The sequence below is a fragment of the Pholcus phalangioides genome, unplaced genomic scaffold, assembly GCF_987345545.1.
Source record: "Pholcus phalangioides strain wild (caught in Gottingen) unplaced genomic scaffold, Ppha-v1.0 ptg000024l_1, whole genome shotgun sequence".
Classification (NCBI taxonomy): domain Eukaryota; kingdom Metazoa; phylum Arthropoda; class Arachnida; order Araneae; family Pholcidae; genus Pholcus; species Pholcus phalangioides.
In genome coordinates, this window is record NW_028301616.1 from 8471922 (window position 1) to 8494831 (window position 22910).

At 37.6% G+C, this 22910-nt stretch overlaps 1 protein-coding gene across 1 annotated transcript in view; it reads right to left on the minus strand.

Annotated features, from left to right (window-relative positions):
• Positions 1–21882, minus strand: part of LOC149068689 (uncharacterized) — a 165820-nt gene extending 143938 nt beyond the window's left edge. Inside the window, exon 1 of the mRNA XM_089251115.1 lies at positions 21552–21882. The gene's annotated coding sequence lies outside the window, so the exon portion shown is untranslated. The remainder of the gene's footprint in view (positions 1–21551) is intronic.
• Between the last annotated feature and the right edge of the window lie 1028 nt (positions 21883–22910).

Sequence of the window (22910 nt, forward strand, 5' to 3'; positions counted from 1 at the left end):
CGAGCATAAAATCACATTTTTTAACGTAAATTTTTACGCGTTCTCTGATGCATTTGATATTACACATGTTATACATATTCTATCATTTCGAATATTCACTCGTAAAGAAAAATAAATTCAGGGAATAAAAAATATAAAATAACAAAACTTCTCCAAAAAAAAAATTGGTTTCGTTTGAAATATCATCACGGAACTAATAAATATCGGTGATATAAAATTTTAGAATTTTTATTTGCAAAAGTTCCTATTTTTCTGATGCGTTTTCTTTTCTGTTCGTAACGGGTCCGTGTCGAAAACGCCAACGTTTCTTCATGAGATTTGAAAGTGGTTCCAGTTTGTTCTCTTGTGATTTGTTTTTCCCCCTAGCTTTGAGGAATAGAGAATTTCGTGGAGGGCAACGTAACCTCCGAACCGCAAGCAGAACATCATCCAGACGTTAAAAAACTTCGCATGATTTTATGGTTATTTCTCTCATTGTTGATTAAATAATAATGAGCTATCGGCCATTGCTTTAAAAAACCGTTTCATGACCCCACCGTTGTGGAGTCATGATCATCATTTTTTTTTAACTTTTTATTTGGGAATTAATTATAAAGAAATTTGGAATTAAGACAATTTAAAAAATAAATAAATAAAAGAGTGAAGAGATTTAGTCGCCCCCCCCCCGCCGCAGTGAAATTCTATAATTTATAAACGTTATAAATATGATTTTATAACGGTATTTTTGTCCTCACCTAAAATTAGCCAACTCCTAAATTTTGTCTTTCGGGTTGGTTACCCCCTCCAGTTTCGGCACTGCTTCCAGGGCACCTTGAATTGTCGTGATTGGGAGTGACAGCCCTATTAACACGTTCAGTATACTTTTATTTACAAAATATCCCACGACAACTTACACCAATCACTGCGCCCATTTTCGGAAGCGCTGCTATAGTATTTTGAATATAGAACCAGTAACCTGAATGGTTTAAGCCTTGTTTATATGGGAGATTGTTATGTGTTAAATATATACTTGTTTCTTTTTCTAAATATTTTTTTTATTATACATTCAACGTGCCACAAGGGTCTATTATTGGGTCTGCGTTCTCCTTGTGCTGTTAGATTTTTCTTCAGTTTATTAATGACTTGGGTGATAGAATGATTTAGATATAGGCTAGTTCTTATTTTGTGCTGATGATTTTAAAATATTTAGAGGTATTCATAAATATTATGATTTACATGACGACATTAAAATTTTTGCAAAGTGATTCAATTGAAAATCTGCTTTAAGGGGGGAAAAATACTTGTTTATTAGAAGTAACGCATTATATATATGTATATATATGTATTATATTCAATCGTCATGACCATTCAACATCAAATGGCATTCATCGGTTTTACTGCAATTCAATTTGTATCAAATCGGCATTTAACACATATTTTAGAAAATCACGTGCATTCTTTTCTTAATGATTTCGATAATCTCGGGAATATAATCAATTTTTAAAAAAATCATGGTCGGATTCGATCTAAATTTTTATTAGGAGGAAAAAAAAAACCATCCAGGAGTAAAGCACTCCAAGAAATTGCTTTACGAAAAATAGGGAAAGAAAAAATATAATGCTTGAAGTGAAATCGAAAATTCAAGATATCATTTGGCTTTGGGCAAGGAAAAAAAGTATTGATTTTGATATTTTTTAAGCTAACCCGTTCAGTTTTCACTCTAATGTCGTTCCAACAAATTCTTGAAAATATTAGTTTTCCTTTAAAATCCAGATTTATAATTGATTATAGCATGCCATCAATCGATATATTGAGATATTTAATACTTATGTTCCTTTTTTTTTTTCGTTTCTTTTTGTCAGTTTATAATGTTTCGGAAGTTATTATCTATGTTCAAATTACTTATCATGTGGGCATCATCATGGCATCGTGTGGAAATGTTTGAATTCTGAAATAATGAACTGATCCACAGTTCGAGTGTCCAGTGGTGGTTGGATGAATTGGCTTTCTGTGTTTCCCAAATTCAAGATGCAAATCCGAGCTGGTCTCCCTTTAAAAAAGTTTCACCACTTGAAACAAAAAAGTCCATTTAAAGACCTTCATCTTCAACCCTTTCAGATCCGAGAATCCATTGTTTTTGGAATCTTCAAGATGTTTTGCATAATGCAAGTGATCTTCATCTTCATATCTTTTTTTAATGAAAACAGAAAACAAATAAATTACGTGAACTGGAAAGGAAAAAAAGAACAATGAAAATTTGAAAAAAAGAAAGAACAGAAGAATTCAAAAATTAAAAAGTTATGTTGTACATTTTTCTATGTATATATATATATATATAGTATAAGAGTAACTGACAAAAACCAGATTTCAATGAAAAACTTCAAAATCCAGAGTATAGCGCCAAAAAAGGCTGCTTTATACACATAGCTCGAAATTATAAATTAGTTATTATGAAAAGGCAAAAAAATTAGAGGGAATTGAAAAATTGGAAAAAATTGGAAAAATATGGATCGATGAGGAGGTCGTTCTCTAGGGGGAACCCCCCACATTGCTCCAAACTGCAAAAATGTTTCTAATGATGGTAAGCCTTATAGGCATATAATTACCATCAGTTCCCCCGACATTTTTGCTATAAACAAGCTTTGGAAGTCCAAAGGCAAATATGAGAATACACAATTATAACCAAAAAAAACAAACATGAAAATCATATGAATAGCACAATATAAAAAGGTATTTACACAAAGTGTGTTTAAAAATTGAAAAATTAGATTAAAAAATTGAAGAGTGAAGAAAACATATCAAGAGTTAGATATTTTAAAACATGCCGCGCGCGCCTGAATTAGCAATTAGGAAAACGTGGGTGAAGTTTGAAACCCATAAAAGAAGATGGAAAACCGTTGCCACTCAAGCTATTTAAAAATTCAGAATATGCTCCTAAAATGTCGGAGGAACTGATGGTAATTTTATGCCTATTAGGCTTACCATCATTAGAAACATTTTTGCAGTTTGGAGCAATGTGGGGGGTTCCCCATTAAGTACGACCTCCTCACTGATCCATATTTTTCCAATTTTTCAATTCCCTCTAATTTTTTCGCCTTTTCATATCTAATTTATGTATATATGGGTGACGCTATAGGTTAACCATTATATCGTCAATAACGAGATATATTTCCAAACTTGATGCGTTTTATTTCGGTTTCGGCAACACACACATTTCGCTGGTGGTTGGGGGAGCAGTAAACTGAAAAAATGTCCATTCACAAAGGGGGGAACGGACGGATTTTTCCCGTCCGATGGCACTGATGCAGCCAGTCCAACCACTAACAATAACTAACAAAAGACAGCTACCGGAGGGCAAACCGGGACGGCATTTTTCCATCCTGAAGAAACCGGTGTGTGTGAAAGGTGCCTAAGAAGAGAGGTTCGTTGCCTTCGTAGCGTAATATTTAAGTGCGAGGGCATGGGTTCGATTCCCCGCAAAGGTAGTTGAATTTCCTTTCCTGAATTAATCTTCGAATCAACCAGCTCTTGAAGCCTTCGTGTGATCAGCGGAGAGGGATGTCATCTTGGAATAAGTAAGCCATCTCTGTTGTCAGTAGTGAACTTCAGCCTGAGTTAGGTCTGACTGTCCATGTATGGTTTCATTCAGCGCATACGAGCTCTTAACGAAGAGGTTCTTTGCTTTTGTAGCTCAGTGGTCTAGCGTGCTCATCCGGTAAGTGCGAAGACGTAGGTTCGATTCCCCGCAAAGGCCGTTGAATTATTTCTCCTGAATTCATCTTCGCATCAGCCAGCTGTTGAAACCTTCACGGCACAATTCGAGAGCACTTCGAATAAATATAAATATGACTGGGAAAGTAAAATTCTTATGTCCTCAATCTCATTCTGTTCAAAGAATACTTCGACTGAATTCACACACACATCAGTAGTTGAGATTATTTTCACACATTAAACGATTATCAAGTCGCCTCATGTTTTCTCCGCTAATGGTGACATCAAGAAACCATCATTCGTGACAGGATAGATGGATTATGATATTCTTTTTTGGGCCATCGAAGATGAAAGGAATTTTATTTGCGGTCTTTCTTCAAAGAAAGGAATCAAATTCCTTGTCCTAACTATCAGATTATACCATTCCGAAAATTTTGTGCTTTAAAATTTTTATTGATTTTCAATTACATTCACGAGTCACCAGCTGCGCCTTTCGTCGTGTGTGTCTATGCGTTCGTGTGGATTTTTCCTTTCCTTCTTGTCTTTTCCAGAACTTTCTACGGGGATTCCATTTAGGGATTCCAGACATGACTGGGGATGAGAGCGAAAGGAAGAAGAAAACTGAGTAGAGCTCCAGGAATTTCTTGGAGAAGAATAGTTTCAATATTCGGACGTATTTTATGGGGACGTGATAGAAATTTTGAATTATTAGAGTAATTGAATTTGTTCGGACGAAAAACAAAGGTACGAATGCATTCGCCTTGTTGAGGACTGGTGCTCAAGAAGATATATGCTCACTATATGCTTTACATAGAATATAGTGAGATATACATTTCACATCATACATGCTCAACCCACGTCCCGCGGGCCAGATGTGGCCCGAGGAGTCATGTGATGTGGTCCTCATGACCTCAAACCTATTTTTTTTATAAATGAACTCGGCGGCACATTTCAGATCACTTATACAGTGGATCCCGCTTATAGCGTTTCCAAAAACCGTAATAAAAACGTTATAAGAGGGAAAGCTCTAATCAGGAAATGTTGATGTGTATCAGTAAAAAATCGGACCACGAAAAGAAGTCATAGACTACTAAGCGGAAAAACATTTCATGTGGGAACGTTATAAGCGTGGGGAACCACTGTATTTGAAGATCGCTTAAGTGACCTGCGACACAGGTATAGGTCTGGACACACATATCCGCACCGTGCCAGGACCGTAGCTCGGGCGTCAGTTGGCCGTGGCTCGGCTCGTTCCTCTTCAGACCACACCTTTCCGTGTGTTGCCCGTGTCGCTGCCGTATGCTGACTACGAAGCTGAGTCGATTGCTTCAAGTCTTTAACGCAGCCGGTTCATGGTAATCAAAATGTTCAGTAAATTAATAAACAAGAGTAATTAACAAATTAAATAACAACAATTGGATATAATAACCCTAGCGTAAATTAACAATAATTAATTGTTCTAAACATTTATGTAAATTATCTATACATGTTTATAAATTTTTTATTTTTGATTGATCTCCGATAGATTTTTTGTATGTAATAAACCCGCAAAAAAGGATAGGATCTATTTAATGCAGCTGAAAATAAAAAGACGGCCATTTGCTTAGTTTGACTGTATGCATTCTTGTTTATAGTTTGGAGAGAGGAGATTATTTACGGAGTGATAAAAGTGGAGAGAAGAAAAAAGCCATATAGAAATTAAAACAATCTGTGGGGGAGAGGGGTACTCTCTCTTCCTCACCAACACACTCGTTTTTTTTTTATTCAGAGTCAACGGCCATCATAAATATAATCATCTGTAGGGGCAGGTGGTGTCAAATTCCGATAACACCTCGGAGAAGTGTATCTCAGCTCAGTAGGAGCATATTGTACGAAAGAGCGAGCATATCTTTTACTCTATGTGTGTGTGTGTGTTCGCGGAATCTTCTAAACTGAAAATTGGCTGCTCTGCAGATGGCAAATGGATATTAAAATCAATAACAATTGGGGTGTTTAGTTTGCCGGGGCTTGATTCAATGATAAAGCCTCACCAGCATTCGATAGTAATTTAAAGCACTCATTGCCAAAGTCCCAGTCGCTAAAACACCTTTGTCAGATATTTAGCACAAAGGTGCTCGACTTTTTGGAAGGTGTGGGCCACTTCATTGTTTTGAAATATTTCGCGGGCTTCTTAAGTTATCCAGAAATGAGTCTCGATCCTCCAAAATTATCTAAAAAGAAGTGGCACGTGCCGCTCAAGTGATCTGCAAGCGTGCCGCGGGCCACTCGAGAGATCTGGAAATGTGCCACTAACCACTCAAATAGGATAATCTGCAAATGTATCACGATCCACTTAAGTGAACTGGAGGTGTGCCGTTAGTCGCTCAAGTGATTTTGAAATGTGCTTGAGACCACTCGAGAGGTTTGTTTTGTTTTTTGTTGTCACGGGCCTCATCAAATGCTTCCGAGGGCCGCATTTGGAGCACAGGACATGGGTTAAGCATTTATGGCTTAACATGTTGTATCTGATGCGAGTACCAAATTTAAAATGTCTCCTATATTTTCCCATAAGAAAAAACCCAAAAATTTTCGAACCGTTTTCTATTTATATATATAATTTATGTTAAAACCAAAACAATGATTCATTTATAGAGCATCGGAAATTAAACCCAGTTAGTTTTCCAAGTTTACATTATTATTTCAACAAAAATCTCCCCTGCAAAATTTCGTTATATGCTATGTGAAACATAATTTTAAACTTTGTTTTCCCATCAAAGTTGTGAAAATGTTTATCCATATGTTTTCTACATATTACGCTAGTACCACAGAAGCGAGGCCAGGTGCGTCTAAACAATTTCGGGGCACGAAAAATGTTTAAGACACCCCCCTCTCTTTAACAAGATTTCATATATTTTGTGGGAAGAGGGAATCGGCATACTGAATATACACGAACGCTAAGAAATACCCCCCCATACAAAAAAAATAATAACTACACAAATGTGAATTAACACAAAAATTAATTAAAACTTTAGTATCGATGGATTAAAAATAATTGAAAGAAATTATTTCAGTACCAATGAAAATTCAGAATTATAATAAAAGAAATAATTTCGGAATAGATTAAAATTTAGAATTAACGGAAGAAATAATTCCAGAACTATTGAAAATTCATAATTAATAAAAGTAATAATGCAGAAATTGATTAAAATCAAGAAATAAATGGAATTGATAATTCAGCAATTGATGAAAATTGAGAAGCGACATAAAATAAATGAGCGCTCTCTCCTCTTTTATAAAAAAAATCTGCGCTCTCTCTCTCTCCCGAGACCGCACCGTCACCGTAAAAATATAAAATAAACTAGTTGGTGACGGTGCGGACGCGGTGCGGTGCTCGGCTACGGTGCGGATATGTGTGAACGGCTGCAGCAAAGAATCATTCTTTGACCGTGTGATGACCTACACTCGGCCGACGCACGTGTCGGGCACGGTGCGGATATGTGTGAACGGCTGCAGCAAAGAATCATTCTTTGACCGTGTGATGACCTACACTCGGCCGACGCACGTGTCGGGCACGGTGCGGATATGTGTGTCCAGACCTTAAAGCACACACTTCTGTATGACGTAAGCGTCCTGTGGCCATTTCACAGAGCACGTAAGTGGCCCGCGACATCTTTTCCAACCAATGAAGTGGCCCCGCACTCTCGTAAAAGTTGAGCACCCTTGTTTCACATATCAGTATTTCAGTTAAAATACACACACACCGGGTGTTGAATGTCCTCCAAGGTAATATATTTAAGTATGGTGCAGTTATATTAAGCCTTTTTAGTGTGGTTGGCAAATGCACATTACAGTCATCAATCAACCAGATTAGACTTCTGAACGACTGTTTAGAAAATCTTTTTTTAGGAGCGGCTTTTGTGTAGTGCAAATCGTGCTGCCGCATGCGGCACCGCTATAAGAGGGACACCACAATTCGAGTAGAAAAAGCGATCAAAAAGCTTTTTCGACCAAACAAACGTGGTCAAGGGGGAGTGCCTAAAACAGGTTCCGCACAGGTAGAGTTGTTTTTTTTCTGTCTACATTGTTGTGGGTAGAAACAAATGAGAATTCTTATGGTGCGCAGATTGATCAATCATAATCGGATGTGTAGAGCAGAGTGCCTCCTTCAAACTTGTTTTATCTGCCTCTGCGTGACGCGATACGGTCGGTCTGAACACGTGACATTACATATCATCTATCTAAAGGCACACGGCTTCCAATGCCATATTATAAGAGCTTTCTCATGACGCTCAGAGCAACACCGTCTATAGCAGAAAGCCTCCGCGCGAAGCTCGTGAGGTCACTAAAGTTGTTTCACCTGTAGTCATTGGATATACTGCGAAAACAAGGCAAAAATATCACATACGTCGGCCTGCTATATCCAATTTCTAAAGGTCAAATACTGTAACTTTTTCAGTGACGTCATCAGCTTCGCGCGAACGCCTTCTCATATAGATAGATAGAGATCGAACCGCTTACACAACCCCGGATTTATGGAAAGCAAGGAAAACGTTAGCAGAGATTTATAGCAGTGTCCCCCCCCCCCCCGCCTCGCGCTCGCAAGTATTGAATCACTCACGATACTTGCGAGCTTTGCACCAGTACAGGGTTGTGAGCGGTTCTACCTATCTATCAATATCAGAAGGCGTCCGCGCGAAGCTCGCGACGTCACTGAAAAGGTTACAGTATTTCACCTTCAGATATTGGATACAGCAGGCCGACGCATGCGATATCTTTCCCCAGGCCTACAACACAATACTGACAAAACATGAAAATTCAAGCATTTCTACCTTTACTTCAGAAAATGGAAGTCAGATGGCAGCGTGAACACGAAACAAGCACAACTCGACAACATAAATACGTTAGGGCCAAACACACACTCATAACACACATTCTCCGGTATGTGCCGATTCGTTAGAAATTCTGTAAAGGAATGTGTACGAGGTGCATGTTCGGTTAAGTAGTAGTAAGTATATGCTATGATTATAGGTGAAACAACTTCTTCAATTACGTCACGAGCTTTGCGCGGAGGCCTTCTGATATACATGGTTTGTGTCAAAGTCGGTACCAGTTGACATCATCGCCCTCACAGAACTCATGAATTGTCATTGGCTAGCCTTGTGTTGCAAATTCGCGCGTTAGTTAAAAAGTATTAGAGCAGCGACGCATCCTACACCTGATCTGAGAACACGCCTACTGAGCCAAGGCGGCAAGAGTAACTTCAAAGGGATGAGACAGCCCTTACAACATATAGGGCTGTAAATCTTTGTTCCGGGATTTTGTCCAAGAATTGATTTTGGGTCAAACGTAAAAACATACAGTAGTGACCGATATTTTGGCGCATTGAATTTATACAGTTTGCAGTATAGAAATAAATAATGTATAGTCTCATACTATTGTTCATTTTTATGCTGCACAGCAGTTTAAAACAAACAACAGTTTTATTTCAAGAATGTAACAGACAATTTTGTTTTTATTCAATAGCCAGCCGCAGAGGTCGTTACCTAACGCGGTTTCTCATATTTTTTGGCCGGTTGGCAAATCATTTCTCCCATTTTCGCGAATGTTTTGCTTAATTTCAGCGGTCTACAATGAGAGTATGTCACGCACTTTTCCCTTCTTTCTAATAGTGCCAGATGCAATTTCATGCATGCCTAATTTTGTAAGCAACGCACTTTTTTTTTTATTCAGCCCTTGCTTTTAACTGTACGTGTATTTTTCGATACCTTGATTATTCACATCATCTTGACTCTTCTTGCCTTTGTCGTACTCTTATTTACCCCGGCGGTGACCTGTCGGTTAGAAATTCTTCGGAATATGGACTGGGTCGCCGTTTCGGTTAGTAAGTAAGGTCTGCAATGAGAAAACCGTTGAAGAACAGTGAATTAAACTGTACAAAGCTCTGGCTTAACAGGTAATTTTATCCATTGCCTTAGAATTCGACACTATAATGCCTTCTGAATTTTTTTCGGCATGTCCCGGTTTTTCATCATGATTTGTCCCGGTTTCGCAATGCATGATCTGGCCACCCCATCCTAGGCCCGCGATAGCACAAGTCTGGTCCTTATCAGCAATGATACTTCCAAAAACGAGGTACATTGCACTTGGTGACTTCTTTTCCAACGGCAACAATGCGGGAAATTAGCGGTCTCACAAATTTTAGATTTAATATTGGTGACCACATGCCTTTTGAATTTCCCTATTCCTGTCAAAATTTCGATTTTAAGAAGAATTATATCACTTTCGGTTTTTTCATGCAAAATATATTTTTTTTTCTTCAAATTTTAACGTAGGTAAATAAATCCAGTGATAAAATTTTTCGCGAATGTAAAATATTGATTCGGATCTATTATTTTAAGGTTACATGCCCAGTGGGCATTAAATTTTTGGAAATTTGCCAGCCCTGGTTTACATATGCTTACTCACTTTGACCGTTGGGTAAGCACAAAAGATGTAACTCAGGTCTTTTCAATGTACCGGTCATCCGTGGGTCATCGCTAGTTTTACGTTCGTCAAGTGCGCGTTGCTTCGTTCGCAATATTTCTAGACATCTGTACACGTTGATGGAAAACTTCTGTGAATCAGTCAAAGACAACGCGTTGCACGCGGGTGTAGACGCACCTGAAAATTTATGCTCCTGTGCTGCCATCCAGGCCTCCAGATTGGAAGCGAGATACTGACAAGAATGAATTCACTTATAGTTGTGATTGAAATGTTTTAGAACAAATTGTTCCCACTTGCTCTGAGAAGGTTGAAAAGTCTCAAGAAAAGCCGACTTCAGCCGACCGATTCCTTTACGACTGGCATGCTCCCCATGTTGGTGATTAGCATTCGCATTGCTCACTGAAACACTCAAGAGTGCTCAACTTTTCGGGAATGTTTTCACTCCTTAAGTATTGATCAACACTTTGCGGATCACTTTATACACATTCATCTTTTCCTATATATAAGAGGTGAGTAATAGTTCTCTTCTTTTAACGACAGGCATAGACGGTGCTCGTAACTCGAAAAATATTGAAGACAGCATGTATTAAAGAGTCAAATTTCTCGCACAGAAATCGTTAAAAACAAAATTGATCCACTTCCGCATTTAGTTAGTCTCCCCGGCGCAGGCATTTTCAGCCTGAACGAGTCCTTAAAACTCATTGCCGTTATAAATGCGATACGATAAACTCTCATTTAATACTCTTAAAAAAACACAAACGTCACGCGTTACGACGTCTATCCCGAGGCAATACTTCACGTTACAAAATTCACTATCTCAACGTGATTTTTTTGTTTCTTCATCCGGAAGCCATCAAAGTCGATCTTTACTTTCGACACTCCCTGTATTTGAAATGCCATTTTTACGTCGTAAATTTAGAGAATTCACGAGAAGAGATCCTTATAATACGAGTCTGGTGTGTTCGACCGAATAAATGTAAGACGTGAAAAAAAAAAACCCTCTTAAGAACGATTCATACGTGCTTTTTCCGAATCATATTTTATATAAAATGGCCGGGTATAAACGTGATATATATCTCCACTAAACAAGGGATTGAATGGAAAATTCCCATCGAGGTATTGCCTCAATCCTTTCCTGGCAAAAAAAAGGGGGGATGAAGAAAAGCGTGTGAAGCAGAAGTGAATTCAAAAACTAAATTTATTATACGGCATTGCTTATAAAATCCATTTTCTTGAGAGAGAGAGGGACGGGGAACCTAGAATTTTTCGAGCACTTAAGGCCGTGGAAAAAGACTGGATCAGTGACGCCGTAAATCGTGAAATGTGTCAGACTCTAAAAAGCAATCTATATGATAACTAATATGTGAATTTTCGTCTACGTATAAATGTGGTGAAGGGAAAATCCTTTTAATCCTCTTCACGAGAATATCTTTTGTATGAAACGTAAAAATGAAATTTCGCAAAAGCGAGTATAAAGAAGGATAAAAGACATAGTAATAGGTACGTGCGTCAGAAATTTCTCAGACTATCATTTGGAATCGTTAGTCGGGTTTAGAATCGTAGACAGGAATTTCATTCGAAAGGGGAGCAACTGATATTTTAGAGGGAAGGGGAATAAAGTGATTTAATAAACCATGCAATGCATGTACAGAGTGTAAATGGATTCACTCCATATACCATATATTACTCCATGTATATAGGGTGGTTCAAATATATTTTTCCAAGTTTCAAGGATAGAATTGTTAGAGCGAACCCATACAATAATTTTATGTCACATATAGTGCTGTTGAATCTCATTATCATTAAACACTTTAAGGAAGTGACAACTGATCTGAAGGTGGGAAGAACTTTTTGTACACCCTGTAGTATAACAAAAATTCTGTATCTGTTAGTTTCAATTGCAATCGGTATAGGACTGAAATCACAGTATCACCTCAGTATCTTGTGATACGCAATGCAGGGTGCATAGCAAACAGGGCGTATGGCATTCTACTGCCGAACCTTTGTCCTAGAGGCATACTTCCAATTACAAAACGTATCCAAATAACATGCAGTACTCACATTTGTCATTCATGTTGCAAGGGGCTGTATAGTCATTAAAATAAAAAATTTAACTTTTTATTTATACGGACATCATGTGCAACAAGAACTTAATGACAATGTTGTTACCCTATCGTTTCTGATGCCAACAAAAAAAATTTAAACGTTTTTAAGGGCTATATTGCAATATTCCGTGAGATGTTCGAGTTCAAAAAAACGGAGGAAAGTTGAGGAAAAACTGTGTTAAAAATGTGGGAAAACCATTCATCTGCATTAAATGTGCCCCCTTTCATTCCTACTTTCCTCCGTTTTTTGAATTCGAATATCTCAGTGAATATTGCATTTAGAAACGTGAAATTATTTTAGTTGGCATCAGGAGAGACTGGACGACAACTTTCTCACTGGGTTTTGGGGCACATGGGTACAGTATAAGAAGATTTTTTATTTTATTACTATACAACCCCTTGAAGCATATCTTAGTTATTACACGTTATTTGGAATTTTTTTTTTAATCGGAAGTATGCCTCTAGGTTCAACGTTTCGCCAGATAAATGCAATACCCCCGTGCGCTATGCACACGGACATTCAAATCTTATGTTGCGGTGGCATGTGCTTCTTTTCGGATAACCGATTCATCTTTTGAGGCCCGAAAAAGAAGCGTATGTGGCCGCGGTTCTGGCACAGCCTCGAACAACATCTCATCCAACCAAAGCCATAGCATCCGTGCCCATCGTTCTGACACAACGTCGACAATATTCCACCCGACTGAAGCCATAGTATCCTTCAAAAAGAAGCATCCGCGGCTGTTGTTCTGACACACCTGGACAATATCTCACTCGAGCAAAACCATAGAGTCCTCGAAAAGAAACGCTGTGGTCGTTGTTATGACACAGCCTCGACAATATTTCACTTGACCATAGAGACCTTCATCTTTCCACAATATCCGAATGTCGGACATTGCAATATTTAACACATCGCGAAAAACTGCTACTACGTAACTGGACATTACACAGTTATGCAGTAGCAGTATTTCGAGACGCATTGCTTTGAGAATCAGTATGTACCGGAATGTGCGTTGTGAGAGTATGTGCCGCCCCTATGTTTTTATGTTGACAGAGATGTGCTCTTTTTTCTTGTTCTACTAATGCTTCCATCTAGCTTCAATATTTTGCAGTGAAAGTGGCAAATTCTTGAATTTTCATGTAAGTATCTTGCTGTAGGTCTGCCTGCAGAAAGACTTCTCATCGAGGAGAGACATCACAAAATACTGGAGGGGTACTGTGATTTCAAATACAAATGCAAGGTCACAACAGGGAAAATGCCCAACAAGGTGGCTGAGCAAAAGATGCCCATAACACACTCAAGTATGGATGCCAAATATTTCAAAAATACAGCAACCCAATTAAAAATGCAATCATAAAAACTAAACAATATATATATACATGATAAAATATTATACAATGGCCATAAAGAATATTTATGGTTGTCTTATTCTAAGTATGGATAGAGCTTCTCGATTTACCCCAACATATTTATGGGGGCCTCGGCGGGGTTGGGCCCTGTGGTTTACGGTGTTTTTTTTTCCAGCATGGCCCATCCGCAAGGTAGCCTGCTTATATCCCACAAGGGACAGAGCGGGGGCCATGTTTGGTGTTTGCAGCCTCATGTGTCAATAAGGACACGCGTAGCTCTTCTCTGCACCCCTTCAACCAAGTCTATGCCCCTCTGCCGGTATGGTCTCCAAAACCTTACATCATACTCCAGTCCAGGACAAACTAAACCTCGAAAAAGAGGAAGAATGATTTTCGGAGAACGCGAAGAGACCTTTTTGAAAATGAAACTGATCATTTTATTTGCTTTTTTGACCACCACTGAACAATGTTTAGAAAACGTAAGCCGCTCTAATGAGAATTCCCAAATCGGTCACCCTAGTTGCATTTGGGATAGTGACACCATTCAACTCGTAAGAGAAACGTGGGTTGTTCGAACCAAAATGAGCGACCATACACTTGTCAACGCTAAACTTCATGCTCCATTCATTTGACCATTATCCAATCCTGTTTAAGTGGGTCTAGAACAACTTCCCTATCGCTCCAATTAAAGTCTCAGTTCAACCACGTCTGATTGTCAGCTGGGACAGTCTGTATAACAGATCGAGTATTTCTCTTACAATTCAAAGTGTACATAATTGAAGTTTCATCCCTTTCATTCTTTTTTCCATCACTCATTAATCATTTTCTTAACCCTTTTGAAGGGCAGACATTTTTTTCCGAAACTGTTATAAAGCAATGTGAGCAATTGGGTTTTTTTAGGGTCGCAGTGCCGGAAAAGATTTTTATAGTCTTTAACAGACGTGATTCAACCGCACACAATCTGCAACAAAAAAAAATACTTATTTAGATATTTTAAGGTCTATTAACCCTTTCTTAAAACGTGTCCAATATTTTTGAATCACCCGGTATGGTGGTGATGAATATATTAGTCTCTAGCATATGTTCACTTTCATGTACTTCCAGCAACTGATAAGATTTACTCAAATTACTGAGAATGAACTCATGGCTCATTCTTCGCGCATGGTAATGTTAGTTCCAAAACTGGCGATGGAGAAAATGCAGTTGAAAACAGATTCTAAGGAAAGAGCCATTTTCATAAGATGAATAGCTCGAATGGAACGTTGAATTTCATTATCTAGGCTCAAGGAATGAATAGTAAGAGAGAGATTTTCTCAGTAACCATCTCGCGTCTTAAATCCTAGAGCTAGAATAAGCCAGGATCACGTTTGATGGACTGCGTAACATTTTGTACATAAGGCATACGCCATAAATTCAAACCTACGAAAGGCGCAATGAATATGCCTGGTTTATCTAGGAATTATCGAAATAGAAATGGAAAGTTAAATTTAAATCCACTGCCACATTTAGGCATGGAGCTCTCTCTCAAAGGATGTGCTGAGCATGGATTTGAAATATTTCTTCGAGGTTCCTTGGATTGATTTAAATATGAATGGTACGTAACTAGCAGCACGCACCGCAAATTACTGGCGAACCGTTGGTCCTAGAGGCATAACTTCCAATAAGAAAAAGTATCCAAATACCGTGTAGACCCCAGAGAAGTCATTCATATAGTTTAGTTGTTGGAATAGAAAAACTAGCTTTTTATACAGACACCCTGTGCTCAAAAAACTCAATTATAAAGTTGTTGCCCTGTCTTTCTTTCTCCTAAGGCCAACAAAATAAGTTCGCTTTCCAAGTGCAATATTCGCTGACATATTCAAATTCCCTTTTTTTAAATTCGAGGACCACCATTTTTTAAAGCGTGTTTTGAATTTGTCGAACAATTCGACGGACCACCGACTCGCAACATTATTGAAGAGACCATATGTCCCGTATTTTATGCAAATTCTTGTATTTTTGATATATTCGAGAGAGAGAGACCTTGTTCGCTCAATTATCCCTTTTTCCCCAACGAAGCCCTTTTTAATCTTTATTAAAATCAAGAATGAAGATAACTTTCTCAAATTATATATTATATTATGATAATTATATAATAATTATCGTTTATCGTAAAACCTCTCTTTTGCGGACGCCGGTGGGGGGAAAAAAATTCGTCCGTAAAAGAGGGGGAATAACGTTAATCGGGGGGTTTGAAATGCATACACATTTTTATTATATATAGAAGGGGAATTATCATTTCGCCGTAAAAGACGGTTGACAGCATCTGAGGGGTGTCCGCTAAGAGGGGTTTCACTGTACACTATAATTCGATAATAACGACGTCAAAGATTCTGCGAAATTTTGTCGTTACAACCAAGGTTGACGTCGCCAAGACCTGTTAAAGTATGAAAAATATAATGAGATGCAATCAAGTAGTGTGCAGATGAAGTTGTTTTATCATATTCAGGGTGACTATTTGATCAGGAAAAACGACGGGAAATTGATATCATAAGTGCTGGACATCGCTAGTTCCAGCTAAAATTTTGCTAATTGTCAGACAAATTGCCAATGCCATATAAATTGGGAGAAAATGAAGATTCTTTTGGACATCCGACATTGTACCAGCGAATGCAATGCAGTAAAAGCCAGAGGTCCATAGAAACGCTAAATGAATTGAGTATTCATAAGTCGTACGACGACGAGCTTTTTTAAAAGTGTAACTTTTGAATGGTTAAATGCGTACCGGAAAAAAGCAATCACCATGGTAGAACACATCTGATCTCTTCAATATTAATATTCGTATAAGAAGACTGTCCATTTCAGCATGTTTTGCAATTATGTAGGTTCAATATCTCTATAGTGGACAAAATGACCTCTACAGTCGTGCTAGGTAGAACTTCATTTTTATATTCTAAACTAAGAAACCTAGAACGTTTATATTTTGGGAATTTAAAAGCTTTAACGAAATGAGAAAATTCCTGAACTTTCAACAACCTGAGATAAACCGTTTGCGTGTAATCGTCTGTCGAAGTAAGCATTACGGTCGAAATTATCTCTTCCGTTGTTCCAGCGTTCAGAATAGCGCCGTGCCGACACTATTTGTCTTTTAAAATCGTGGCCATTTCTTCAATCATACAACCCTAAGAAAATTCTCAACCTATTCCGTGTACTGTTTTTGACAAGAACAATTGAGCAATAATCTCCAAAGGCCACGGAAGAATGGGCATTCATTACAGGACGTATATTTAACTTATAACCACGAGACTAACTTGGAATGGAGACAGAACAATTATTTAGATGATTAACCAAAAACCATCCAGAGTTATTTTCAACTCCCCTTGAGGTTTCTTTAATTATTTACCTCAAACGATTTTCCTCCGCTAGTTCCCCCCCCCCCCATCCCTTAAAAATAAACGGGAGTTTATAATGAGTTGCTTTGTGTCACCAAGTCAGTCATTTAAACCGGAAAACTCCGAATACTAACACAATGATGTGAATATTTTCATCTGTTGCTCGCGGGCACGCAACCGATCCATTTTTTGCCATTAAAAGTGAATACGCACTAGAATAAAAGCGAGAAAAAAAAAAGAGCAGAAAAAGACTATTGTTGTACATTAAGTCACGGAATGGCTGTTTTCAGCTGGAAAAAAAGAAACAGCAGCTTATTTTCTTTTGTTGAAACTTGAGGGATAGTTTCCCGTGAATTTATTCGCCCCCGTTGAGATCTTAAGGCATCCATTCATCAGAAATAAAATATGTTTCTAGAATAAAAGAGGAGAGATTCCGTGAAAATGAGTGTTTCCCACGCACGGAAAAAGGAACAACAGCAACAAACTGCATTGTTTCCGCATTTCTGTACGGCTCAAATGGTGTATGTGTGTGTGTGGTTGTTGGTGCCTACGGTTCGTAATTGATCAAAAAACGTCCATTTTTATATTATTTCCGTGATTTATGATATGCGCATTTTTCTCTTTTCGAGAGAAAGATGAAGAAAAATCTGATTTATTTTTATCGAAGTAAAAACCTTAAACTTGTTGCTCAAAATTTCTCAATTTTTTAATGATTATAACTAAGCAAATTTATTTAACTCTTATGTATTGAACGATTTTCTATTGAATTATTCAATGACATTCAGTTTGTCATGTTATAATTTTTGTCATTTTTAACCACTGTTGAAACCGAGTTTGAGATTTTTGTGGTGCGGGTAAAATCTATTACCAGATTTGATAGCATCTGAGATTAGATTTTAGTGGGAATGGTTTTTTTTTTGTTGGTTTTTTCCGTAGAAACTTTCGAAACACATCTCTAAAATCTGAATTTCAATGCAGGGTTATCGAATTTATACTCTCTTGAAGGGATTTTAATTGTGAAAATGTCACGACATTTGGACAACAGACTCCTTAAATCACACAAGGGTACTCTGTTGAAAATTTTACAGAGTACGGACCACTTCATTGGTTTGGAAACGTGTAGCGGGCCGCTTTAGTTATCTACAAGTGCGCCACGTATCACTCGAGTTATCTGGAAATGTGCTGCAAAAAATTTGAGTGATTCAGAAATGCACTCGTGAAACTTAAATTGTATAAAAATGTGCCAAGAGTCATTTAAATGATTTGAAATTGTGCCAAGAGCCATTCAACTGATCTATCAAAATGCCGATGGTCACCTAAGTGACCTGAATATGTTGTCAGCTTAAGTGACCTGAATATGTGCCGATGTTACCTTAAATGATCTGGATATGTGTCACAGTCGTGTTAAATGATTTGATAAGGTTCTATGGGCCAAAAAAATTGAGTAGTTTGGTTATTTATCACGGGCCACATTGGATGACTCCAAGGCCAGCATTTAAGTTATGGATTTAGCATTTATGCCTTAAATCTTAAATAATGCTCTCATCCTTTATGCAATACAGAAAATTGTGCAAAAAATTCTGTGATAGGTGACTTCGTTCTTCACAGATAACTTTTTGAACGCTTAATGTGTCTAATTTGACTTCACACACACACAAACAATGCTTTCTATACACAGTAGATAACTACCGAGAACTGCCAATAACGCAGTCGTCACATGACGACAGAGCTTTTCGACCCTTTCTAGGGCGGTGGCTCTCAAAGTATGCGTAGCTCCTCCCAGGGGCATCGACAAACATTGTCGAGCACGTCACGCCGAGCCAAGGATTTTGATTGCCTGTACTACATAGCGATTTTAAGGCCCTAGACTTCTTCACCGAACCATTTCCGTAATTTCAAGTGCAATACTAGAGATACCCAGACCACATCAACATACAGCAATACCAGCTCATTGTCCTTGCGTGCGTGTTTACCTCGAGCCTCTTTCTTAGTTTTCCATCTCAATAGATAGGTGACTATAGAAGGGGTTCCCCTCCCCCGTTCAGTAAAAAAATTGTATTATTGGTATGGGGAAGGTGGACCCCCTCCCGTTCACTATACACAAGCTTAGAGATTCAATATTACACTTCATAGGATCATTTCTATAGTATGATTTTTGAGTTCTGTGTATTCGAATTCTCATAATTGGTGATTCGACCCCCCCCCCCCCCCCGTTGGAGGAGCCTGTACCGGTTTGTGCTTCGCTCCAACTCAGATCATATCGCTATAAGGCAATTTACTCCTTGTTTGAATGTATCGAAATGATTTCGCTCTTCAGAAAGTACAAACTGCAAGTACAAAATGCAGTACAAAAAGACAGTATTTTTTTACCTCTTAACACAGGATCGGTGGAATTAATTGGAACAATTTTACATGGACTAGCCACGTCAGAAAAAATTGTTTGCACATATGCGAAAGAAAAAAATTATAATGGGAAGAAAATCTCTTAACCATCTCTGACTTTTACAGGTTGGGCAAAAAGTCCGTAGAAACTTTAAAAATTCATAAAATGTTAATAAAACCGGAAAAATAGCCGAAATAAAAACCCGTTTGCATCGCTAGATCACAGGAATTTTTTTGACAGGAAAAAAAATAACTCAAAAAACAGCAGATAGGTGGCGCTAGTACGAGCGATTTCGGTGGAAATATGCAAATGAGACGGTTATAAGAACTTGCGCTCCTAATCCACAATCAGCTCGACGTTGCAAACCGTGTATGTGGACCTGCTGCACTCTGCCGTTGCTAGATTTGTGACTGGCCTGCAATGTGTCATCCCCTGTGGTGGTGGTGGTGTGGAACGCATACTGTTGTGATAAACGATTTGAAGGCATTCTGTTCGTTATTTGCGTATCTTTTCTTTGACTTGTGTTTGTCAAAGGAACACAAAAGGAAATACAAGAATAATGAAAAGTCACAAAAAATTGAGTGTGCGCGTTCGAATACTGTCGAGATTATATAGTTTCGAAAATCAAAAATGGTCAAAATGACTGCTCCAACCGTTCTAATGTTAAATAACTTAATTTTAAGGAAGAATAAAATTTAATTTTCTGTTGTTTTTAGTTTTAATGCTATCTCTATGGACATGAGTAAGTCCAGAAACCATAACAGGAAATTATTTTTATGTATTATTTGGTTGATATCCTTTAAACTAAAGGATCAGAATGGAAAAAATCAAAAGAATAAAATTACGAAAACCAATTCAAATCTGAATTCCGCTTGTTATAACATTGAATTTTTTCATTCGATTTCTCGGATGGGCTTTTGACACTACTGCTGGTAGTTCTGGTACTACTGGTGGTACTACTAATAAGGCTGAACAATTTTTATTCACGGAAATAAAAATTTCAAAAACACATTCACGCCTAAATAGCAAAATCAACGTAAAGTCAACTCAGCTGACCATTGCTGTACTGAACTCGAGGCACCAAAACGGGAAGCCATTTAGACAGCACAGGATTTTTCTGTCAAACGAGAACAGTTCCACGCTCAAAACAGACGGTCCTCAAATCTGAATATCACCGAATCCGACCCAAACTCTTAACTTTTATGTAACAATCGGTACATTCATGTGTAGCACGATCATACTTTTTTGGGCAATATTTGTTTGAGTTTCTTCAAAAAACTTGCAAGAAACACTTCTTTTTAAGGCATCCGATTACGTTTGAAACGTCATTTTGGGGGAAAATATCGATTTTGATTTCTTTATAATTTATGAAAGCCCTGTTTTGTTTCGTTTTTGAAATTCGAAACAGGCCTTATTTTGTTTTATATAATGCTTGGAAAGAAATTTACGTCCACTTTGGTGTTGCACTTTTAAATAAAAGTAATGCGTGAATAAAAACTTTAAACGCGTTTTACGAAGAATGATATTTTTGACATTTCACTTGAGTTTGAGAAACGTGATTTCTAAAAATATATCGATTGTATCGCTACAAAATATCAATATGCTAGTCTGTCATATATTGTTAAGATTATGAATCAAAATCCAAGGTATGGCACATGTATTTGTGTTTTACGATATGTTAAATGATATTTCAAAAATTTCACACATGCGGCAACAGATTTAAGTTTAACTCATGGGCATACCATGCAATCCTCTAAGTTTCTGTTCATAACTTGTATTATTACTCGCTGAATCTACTGGAAAAATAAGAAAACATTCATTTTTCGCAATCTTTTTTCGAATATTATATGAAATTTGCTTAAAATTTGTCACAAAAATTAATTTTTTCATAAAAATTGAAATTAGGCCATCCAAATGTATTATTTTTTAATTATTTTCAGACACTTGCTACCAAAAAATGTTATTAAAGTTCACTTTGTTACCATTTTATAGGAAAAGTGACAAAAAAAAATGTAATCGGATATCTTAATACAAAGGAATTTGTCTAGAGCAAATAATATCACAGGATATCACGCCATACTATATATAGCTCTTCATTCTTCTTCAGAAAGACTTGCGAAAGCTGAAAAATCCCGACATCAATAACACATTCATAACCAAACCACGATAAATTAATGAGCATTTACGACTCACCTGTTTCTACAGCACCGACGGTGCGAAATATTCCCGCCAAATCAAAATTTGTCCTCGAAAGAAGCGCTAAAGTCACACACTGCCTAACTCTAAATCCTTTATTCTATATATTACTTCGGCAAAGAAAAACTGCTTCTCCTAAACTATTCAGATTTGTACTGAAAAGAGAAAACTTTCTGCGGGAGAATGTATGGATGAGAAGAGAGAGTCAAACTAAACACTACGAGTGCAAATTCACACGACTGATTTTACATCATGTTCATACGTCGACGACGACGAACTCGTGAAGTTTTGATCGAGGATGGTGATTCGTGGTTCTTCTACTGGCAATCTTCGCGTTTCGCCGAGAGATGGACGAAGCTCATTGCGCAAGCTGTTTGCTCATCTATTTTTTTTTTTTCGGGGATCCTCTCGATGGCGCTGCAGCAGCGGCAGCAGCCTCAAGCTTCAACGGAATTGATTCCACACGAATTATTTCGGCATCTCCACTTCTGGATTTGATTTACTATATGTGTATGTATGTTGTACGAGAAGGCGGAGCAGTGAAAATGATAACGCACGAAACTTCATTACTTATCAAGCTTATCTTAAACACTGGCTTGCGTTATATATGAATATTTATCTCCTCCAATTCAATCGTGGTGATTATTTGAAAAGGTATCCAAACAAACGTCTAATATGTCGATAACAAAAAGGAAAGCGTGTAAAAGAATTGTGAACTTTTCAACGAGATGTTTTTCACCAGTTTCTATTAATAGTCCAACGTTTATATTGTCCCTTTAACCGGTAAAGCAGCGATAATTAAACCCCCGTAAATATACAGAGATATCATATACAAAAATACCCCGCTACAACGATACTCGATACAAAGAAAAATCCCTCTACAACGATGTCTTTTTAAATCTTGTTTGAAATTGTCAATAGTCCACTTCTCTGGATACAACGACATCTTTTACTGTGGTAGATCCCCTCTTTAATGATATTTTTAGTAAATTTTTGACAAACCGCCCACACATCAACGATATTTATTTAAATTTTTACCCAAACTCGTTTGGATATTATTTCAACTTCACCATTTTTTTTTATTTTCGTTTGTTTGAAGGCGTCTAATAACATCGGTAATTTGAATCACCGAAAGCGCTAAGGAAGTTATCGCCATCACTACTTTCTATGCAAGACACAAAAGTGCAATGCAGTAAACAACTTTACAGGGACAAAATGCATCTAACTAAATTGTATTGATTAAAATAATCAATTACAAATTTTCACGGCGAATAAATGCATAAAAGCACATTCTCTGGTGGTACTAACAACGGCGATTTAGAAAATATGCCAACAGCAGCATGAATGTGATCGCAG